The sequence below is a fragment of the Pyrus communis genome, chromosome 13, assembly GCF_041283825.1.
Source record: "Pyrus communis isolate YQ-2024b chromosome 13, ASM4128382v1, whole genome shotgun sequence".
Classification (NCBI taxonomy): Eukaryota; Viridiplantae; Streptophyta; class Magnoliopsida; order Rosales; family Rosaceae; genus Pyrus; species Pyrus communis.
Window position 1 is genome coordinate 6,266,520 of NC_142577.1, and position 9,037 is coordinate 6,275,556.

A 9,037-nucleotide genomic window follows, 5' to 3' on the forward strand; every position below is an offset into this window, starting at 1 on the left:
ATCTTTGTGATTCCACAGGCTTACTCTTGAACTGCGCTGCTCCCATCGTTGATTTTCCTTTGTGCTACTCTTGAACTGGGCAGCAGGCTTCCTTTGGTCTCCCCCGAAGGTCTGAGCTTCCTCCTCTTATCTGTTTCTTTATTCAATCTCTCCAATTCGTACTGAAGAGGGTTAGAGGATAGCTCAGCAAAGCTAGGTAAGCAACCAGGGAATAGAGTCCAGATAGACTCCAAGTGCCGGCTGATTGCTTCTTTCACTTTGCCATGCAAGTAATATCAAGGACAAAGGAAAAGACAGGGAAAGAGCATGATATGAGATACCTTTGCTTTCGCCCTTGATGATATGAGATACCTTTGCTTTTGAAGAGGCAGCAAATGAATCCACATGCTTCGATCCACCGTTTCCTCTTCCTCATTCGTACTGCAGGCATTTGGTATCTTCTTTGGGGGATACATCCATGTTTGAAAGTGTGTTCTCAAGAGAAGGAGAAATCTGAGCATGTTTGAGAGGGTTGGTTGCAGCTTACATTTTCGGCCGAGAAGGAAAGTTATGCGCTTCTGGTGTATGCCTTGCCATGAATGTTGATGTATATAGGAATTGTGATGGCAAATGGCAGTGCGGATGCGGCAATGTCTTCCACGCGTCTTCTGAAAAGCCGGGAGCTTTTTGACAAAGTGGCACGCGTCTTCTGAAAAGCCGGGAGCTTTTGACAAAGTTGCACTCGCTTTCTGGAAAGCCGGGAGCTTTCGGCTTTGTCACCCACGTTTGTCGGCTAAAGTGTGCAGCTGATTTCTCGCCTTCCACGCGTCTTCTGAAAAGCTGGGAGCTTTTGACAAATTTGCACACGCTTTCTGAAAAGCTTGGATTGCGTCTGAAGAGCTGGCGATCTTTACGCCAGAAAATCCGGTTTTGAAGAGCGGTGTCTCTTCAATGCTGAATTGGTGAACGCCTCTCCTTTAATAGAGGTGATCGATCACCTCTATCTGCACACTTTGAAGACTTCCCAAAAATCATCTTCGGCCCGTCGAGATTTTCCTCCATCCAACCCTTCTCTTTTAACTTCTTGAACAATGGCTAGCTCATCCAACCCATCGAACCTTTGCTTAGATTTGAGTCTAAGCAGTGATCCGGTCGCTCCTCGTCAGGGTAAGGTATGGTGCCCGTCTTTCTTATCTTCCCATGGCCCTCTTACAGAGGAGGACTCTGTGATGACGGATCCCACAACGGCTACGATAGTGGCTCGGAACCTCCTCACTCCCAAAGACAGTCAGCTGCTTTCAGGACGGTCCGATGAGTTGGTCGTTCAAGAATCCCTGGCTCTGAGTGTTCAGTGCGCTGGCTCTGTGTCCAACATGGGCCAACGCCTTCTTGCTCGCTCCCGTCAGGTTGAATCCTTGATGGCGGAGGTGGAGAGTCTTAAGCAGGAGATCAAACAGCTTAAGTACGAGAACCGAAGTTTGCACGTGCTTGCCAACAATTATTCAACAGGCATGAAGAGGAAACTTGATGAGCTTGATGACTGTCAAAGGCTTGCAGCTTTCTTCCAGAGGCACCTCTTTCCTGGGTCATCCAGCGTTCCACCAAGGTTTGGGGCCTTGAATGATCTATCTTCGGTGCCTCCCGCTCCGATGCCTTCCGCTCCGATGCCTCTTGCTCCAATGCCTTCTGCTCCGAGACCTCCTGTTCCGATGCCTTCTGCTCCGAGAGTGTTGCCACGTAGTGGGGCCTCACGTACACAACCTTTGTGAAGACTCCATCTTTCTGCCATGTTTAGATACAATTGTAATTTATCGAAAAATCAATGAACAAGCTTTGTTCTATTTACTGTATTGGGTTGCCTCCCAAGTAGCGCTTGCTTTAACGTCGTACAGCCGGACGATGCTCCCTTGAAGGTTTATGGAACCCCACGGCATGGAGGGGTGCAACTACAATCTGTCTGACGAACCACTTCATGCTTTGGGTCCTTGAATGGAGTGGGATAATGATCCTTTCTTATTGTCGTGTTTTGCTTTTCTACATCAACACGAATTCTCCCACGACGTTGAATTCGATTAGGTACCTGCACCACACGAGGTAACAACCTATTAGTTGAAATGGGAATCGAATTTGGAATAGGTGGCTTACCTTTGTACGGCAAAGAAGTGGTAGCACAATGGACGGATGCACAAGGGTTGTTCATGGCCAATTGTGGTGCTTTCAAGGTTGGAGCCGTGCATTCCTTGTGCTCTACTCCAAGTTCCTTCTCGGTGGTAGTTTGAGAAACATCCTTCTTGATCTTTGTTGAATACTCCGTCCCTATGTGTTCAATTACATTAATGGCACAACAAGAACGAACATCATTAGTATTCTCAATCGATTCAGGAATCTTAAAGTTAATCATATCACCACCAAAGGTCATAGTGACTGCTCCCTTGGCCACATCAATCTTGGTTTGAGCTGTTTTCATGAAAGGTCGTCCAAGTAAGAGTGGTGCTGATGGAGAGTGTGCCGAATCTTCCATGTCTAGGACGTAGAAATCAGCCGGAAAAATTAAATGGTTCACCTGCACAAGCACATCTTCCAAAACTCCTTTTGGATACGCGTTAGAACGATCGGCCAATTGTATAATTACACCATCTTGTTTTAATTCACCCAAATTCATAGATGCATAAATAGAATAAGGCATGACATTTATGGATGCACCTAAATCAAGCATGGCATGTTCAAAACGATTATGTCCAATCACACAAGGAATCGTGAAACTACCGGGGTCTTTGCACTTGGTAGGCAGCTTACGTTGCAAAACAGCGGACACATTCTCGCTTACCTTCACTACCTCTTTGTTTGCCCTTCTTCTCTTTGTATTGCATAGGTCCTTGAGGAATTTAGCATACTTTGGAACCTATTTGATTGCATCGAGAAGCGGTATGTTCACTTGCACCTTCCGGAACGTTTCAAGAATGTCCTTCTCGCTTTCTTCCTTTTTTTCTTGCATGAACCTGCGAGGAAAAGGTACATTGGGCAGATTAGGACGTGAAGTACATGAATTTGAATTTAAATTACCTGATTTGGCCGAGTTAGGGTGATTGGGGGCCTGCGGCATTGGGTTTTTCACCCTTTCCGTGGGTGAGCTAGACACTTCCTCAGGTTGTGTCGTCTCTTCATCTACTTTCTGGGCAGATTTGGGATTGTTTGGCTTGGTCCCAACTTCTTTTCCACCCCTTAGGGTGATGGCCTTGGCGGATTCGAATCCTCCCTTTGGATTGACTGTGGTTGAGCTAGGAAGCTTTCCTTGCTCTCTAATCTGTCCAAGGAACTCAGAAATCTGCCCTATTTGTTTCTTCATATCCATCATCTCCTTCTCGTTATTTGCTATCCGGTTGTTTTGATTTTGCAACCCCTGCGAAATAGAGGTTAGTAATTGCATAGCTTGATCACTTTCCAAGGACGTACCTGAATGAGATGATGCCGAAGGTTGTTGGGGTTGTTGGGGTGCATATGGCTTGGAATAAAAACCAGGGGGGTTTGGCCTAAATCCTCCTTGTTGGGCAGCTTGTTGTGGCTCCCTCCATTTGAAGTTTGGATGGTCCCTCCATCCGGCATTGTAAGTGTTCGAGTATGGGTTGTTTTGATTTTGTCCTTGGAAACCAATTGCATTGGCAGATTCCCACCCACCATTCTCGATTAGTTGAGGGCACTTGTCGGATGGATGTCCTTGAATTGAGCACACGCCACAAACTTGGTGTTCTTGTGCTTTTGGACCAATCACAACCTGAGAAACAAGAGAAGTAAGATTAGCAAGTTGTGATTGAATTTCAGAAATAGCACTCACCTCATTTACACTTTGTTGCCGTGGGGCTTCCCTTTGGCCCACTCCTTCATATTGTTGAGCGTTGAGCGCTCGGTTGGCTATGAGCATCTTGGCATCCCTTGGTGTTTTGTCCACCAATGCTCCTCCCGCTGATGCATCAAGCATTTGACGTTCGATAGGAAGGAGGCCCTCATAGAAATATTGAAGGAGAAGTTCGTCCTTCATTTGATGTTGAGGACATGAAGCTACAAGGCCCTTGAAGCGCTCATAATAAGCCGGGAATGTCTCACCATGATTCTGTTGAATACCACTAATTTTCTTCCGTAGGAGAATCACTCTCGAAGTAGGGAAGAATTTCTCCAAGAAAGCACGCTTCATACTCTCCCACGAAGTCACAGTTCCCGGGGCTAGTTCGTAGAGCCAATCTTTGGCCTTGTCCATAAGTGAAAATGGAAAGGCCTTCATCTTCAATATACTCCCATCCACAGTGACGGGGGTCATGCTCGAACAAACCACCTCGAACTCCTTCAAGTGTTTGTTGGGGTCTTCCATAGACAAGCCATGGAACTTCGGAATATGGTGTAACAAACTGGATTTGAGTTCAAACACCTCAGTCTTCCCCTCTGCAGCCGTGGGGTATTGGATACAAAGAGGCAATGCATTATCCAAGCCCGAGGCCGAAAGCTCCTTGATGGTTCTATTATCTGCTGCCATGGCTTGTTCTTCTTCAAAAATCTGATCCGTGGGCTTTTCTTCTACACCTACTTCGTCTTCTTCAAGCCCAGGTTGTGGTGGAGGTTGTGGTGGCTCTTGTTGACTCCTCGTTCTCCTCAAAGTGCGTTCAAAATCACCGTCAAAGTCGGAGATGTTCTCTATAATAGGCCGAGAGCTACGAGTCATACACAGTACCTGAAAAACAAGAAAACAAACAAACTAAGAATCTGAAATAAGAATGCACGGAAAAAAAATAAAATAAAATAAAATAAAAATAAAAATAAAGACAAGGGATTAGCAAAGTTGCTAATCCCCAGCAACGGCGCCAAAATTTGATGCGAGAATTATACGCGCACAAATTAAACCCTCTTTTTGACAATTGTAGTATAAGTATAAGTAGGGATCGTTCTGGACCGGGGATTAGGAGGGATTGTTAATCACTTGGATTTGACTCAAAAACGTAAAAACAATATAAAACACTAAACTAGACTCAAAGAATGTGAAACTAAACGTTACAACACTTAGACAAACCAAAAGAATCAAAATGCTTTAAAAACACAAACTAAATTGATTTCTAACTATATTGAACATTAAAGCAAAAGGGGGATTGAGGTTTGACGAAAATTGAAATAACGAAACAAGTTAATAACTAGACAGAATGTAAATATGAAATTGATGAAATAAGATGGTTGGTGAATTAGCTAGAGGTTCTTTCTCCACACATGATATTTATGCATATGAATCAATTTCCAGTTATTCCTTCGTTGAATTATGAACGACAATGCCCCAAATTAACCGTGACATCACTAGTTAATCCTCAGATTTTCCTTATATTATTGGATTGGATGGCATCATTCGACAACCCAAAACATTCTCAAAAGTTCCCTACATGTCATCATAATAGAGATACAATCGAAGATCATTAAGAAAAATGAAAACCATAAGCATTGACAAAGCATTTGCAACTATGACATCATGTTACTCATGCTAAGAATTAAACTTAACGCGATCGTGACAAGCGACCTTCACTACTTTCAAGTATAAGTTAGTAACGATTATGTGAAACCTTCTTAAACTTTAGCCACATATTCATGCATGCTAATTAAGTGTCGACCCTCAATCAACAAACACAAATAAGTTAATCATCAAATAGTTAAGCCAATTGCATTCACGAATCAAGAGTTCATAACCGGAATTCATCAATTCATATTACATAAATAATCATGGTATTGAAATCACCCCTAGCCAAAAAGGGTTTAGTTCCTCATAACTTTGAAATCAAAGAAACACCTAAACATTCCAACAACTCAATCTTGAATTGTATGAACGTTTAGGCACTCTTCTCTTCCATTCCTCACATTACAAAACAAAGAGAATTGAATTTAAACATTGAAATCAAAGAAACGCGTAAGAAAAGTTTGATTTACTCTTGGTATATGCTTGGTTATGGTTATAATGTATGACTTCACATACAATCATAAAAGAAAAAATTAGTTATGTAACATGCTTGAAGGAAGGAACTCAAACAAACGCTACAACCCTGAGAGACTTGAGCCTATAACGTTCTTTGGAGAGTATAATCTGTGATTTCTTGTTTTCTAAAGTCGTTGCATGATCTCATTATTCTTTGCTTGGTTACTACTTAGAAGGCGTTTCATCATATAGTTCCAAATGCTAGAACTCATGCCCATTTTATTCAAAGCATGTTATTGATTTGCATAACATATATCAAGATGAAGTTGTGTAGTTGCCACCATAGCCAAATAGCCTCACTTCCCATATTTCGTATATGTTGTAAGTTTTACCCCCGTTGAGCCATGTTAGCCCATGTTCTTTGTTAACCCACTTTATCTTCACCTAACCTAGAATATGACCGTCCTTACCCTTGTTCTTAAAAGATAGTGAGCATGACTTAAATGAATTCCTTTTGAGTTACATTATGCAAGAAAATGAGTGTGGGGGAAGTGCATGTGATTGCGGCAAAGAATTTCAGGATGCATGTGTGTTGGTGTGTTGTGTGATTGTTTTGTGGTTGAATGATTAAGTGGCTGAATTAAAGAATGGGAGTGCATGTGGCTTAGGTGGTGTAATGATGAAGTGGGAATTGAAAGAATGTGGTTGGAAAGTGGAAGGGAAGGCATGGCACAAAGGGGGAAGTGTTAAATGGATGAATGATTAAGAGTGCATGTGGGTGATTTGTGGTGCAATGATGAAGAGAATAAGTGCATGTGGCTGAATTGAATGAATGCAAAGTGAATGAATAATGAAATAGGAAAGCATGAACAAGGTGGAAATGCATGTGAAATGTTGGAAAGTTGAAGTGCAAATGTTTAAATGGTTGAAATGTGTAGATGATTATGAGTATGATAAGTGACAAGTGAATGATGTATTAAGTGATAAATGAATGATATGTTAAGTGATAAATGAATGATATGTGATGAGTGATAAGTGAATGGAAGTGATAAGTGAATGGTTTGATAAGTGAATGATATGATATGTGAATGATTATAATAAGTGAATGATATGTTAAGTGAATGATATGATAAGTGAATGCTTTAAGTGTTTAAAATAGGGAACAAAGCCCTTCCTTGCATGGCAAGGAAGGGAGACACAAGGAAACACACGGCAATGTCCTAAGGTTGCAAGGAATGTTGTTTTTGTGTTCTAAAATGCGTAGGAGTCTTCAATGATGCTTAAACATGAGGTCTTTTAGGATTTAACTTTCCTACTTCAAGTCTTTAATTTCGTCCATCCTCTTGGCTCCAAGCATATGATATCCATTCCAATCTCTAATTTGCTCCAAAAGGCTCCAAAAGGCATCCTTTTGCATACCTTGCCCTTAGAACCTGAAAACACACAAAAGAAGCATAAAGGACTAAAATAACTAGAGAAACATAACGTAAATGCACGAGAACAAGCCATTTAAGTCGCATGAATATGCTCCTATCATCAACGCGAAGTGCAACACCAGGAGAGCTAGAAAAACCTAGACGAATATGCCATGCTTGACATCATCACAACTATTCATGCTTTGGTTGAAGCCCAAAAAGAAATTATTGCATATGTGAAGGAGCTGAACAATCCCCAAGCCAAGCAAGAAAGCCAGCGACAAAGATTGCACGCCCAGGGAAGAAGGAGTCGAATGCTACTGCCGGCAAAAGTTCTGAGGATATGCCATCCTTTGTCACTCAGGAAGATGTCATTGCCATGCCAAAAAAGAAGTTGCACAGGAGTTTGGAGGACTGGAAGTATGTTCCTGAGCCACTATGCCCAGTCAGCCTTCTTCACATGCGATATCTTAACGGATACTGATAGGAGCATATTTATGCTACTTAGTTATGTTATTTCCTTACATTTAGTGAGCTAATTACTATTTATTATAGTGTTTTAAGCTATTTTCGTTTGTTTGTAGGTCCTAATGACAAAGTTGGCAAGAAAAGGCAATTTTGAGCCTTTTAGAGCAGTTTTGGGCTTATTATGGATAGCTTGTATATGGAGCAAGGTGGATGGACGAATTTGGAGTCAAAAGAGGCTAGGAATATGCTACAAATCAGAAAAGGAAAGTTCAAGACAAAGATGATAAGGAAAGAGCAAGAAATATGGAAACTTATCCTAACAACCTTATCTTATCCAAACCTTATCTTATCTTATCCTAACCTAATCTTATTCCACCTTAATCCTAGCTGCAAGTGGACCTAAAAACCTAATTTTAAGAAGCCTTATCTGACCCTAAATGGGTGCCGCACCTTCCCCCTTTTTATGCCTTCTAGAACAACCAAAATCAGCCACAAAACACTTAGTTTCTAGAAGGCCCAATTTTGGACGAATTTCCTAAACCTTTTTCAGATTGGATTCTGATTTAATTTGGCCCTTTTCCTCTTGGATTTGGATTCTATAAGTCCATATCTGAAACCAATTGGGCTAGGACTTAAGTTCCCAACCTTTGCCGCAAACCCTAGGGGCCCTAATCACTTATTTCTGCTAGGTTTAACCCTAAATTCTGATTGCTAGGGTTTTGGCCGAGTACTATATAAAGGGACCTTAAGTTGCCGCACCCCCTGACACACCCTAGGTAGCCATTCATCATTCAATTCGTTCATTCATTCACACACACCATCCATTCAGAAAATAGAACCTTGTGTCGCAAATCCTAGGGAGAAGAAGGAGTGTCGTGGCTTCCATAGGATAAGGAGACCCTTGTGCCGCAAGGAATCTGCAACCCTTGGAGACTTTCAGAGTTTTTTCTTCCCTCGTTTCATTTCCATGTTTATTTTAATTTGCTTTTCAATTGTTATGAACATGTGCAACTAGTTAGAGGTGAATTCGAAGCCATGGACTTATGTTTCAAATGAATTGATTTCCTCCAGATTTTGTTTCTTGAATTGTGAATGTGATTTACTTAATTGATTTATTGAGAACTTGTTCTTGTGTGTTGATTAAAATGAATTGATTTCCTCCAGATTTTGTTTCTTGAATCGTGAATGTGATTTACTTAATTGATTTATTGAGAACTTGTTCTTGTGTGTTGATTAA

The 9,037-nt window shown here is 41.5% G+C and overlaps 1 pseudogene; it reads right to left on the reverse strand.

Annotated features, from left to right (window-relative positions):
• Nucleotides 1-688: 688 nt before the first annotated feature.
• On the reverse strand, nucleotides 689-4,742 carry LOC148691670 (uncharacterized; annotated as a pseudogene).
• Between the last annotated feature and the right edge of the window lie 4,295 nt (nucleotides 4,743-9,037).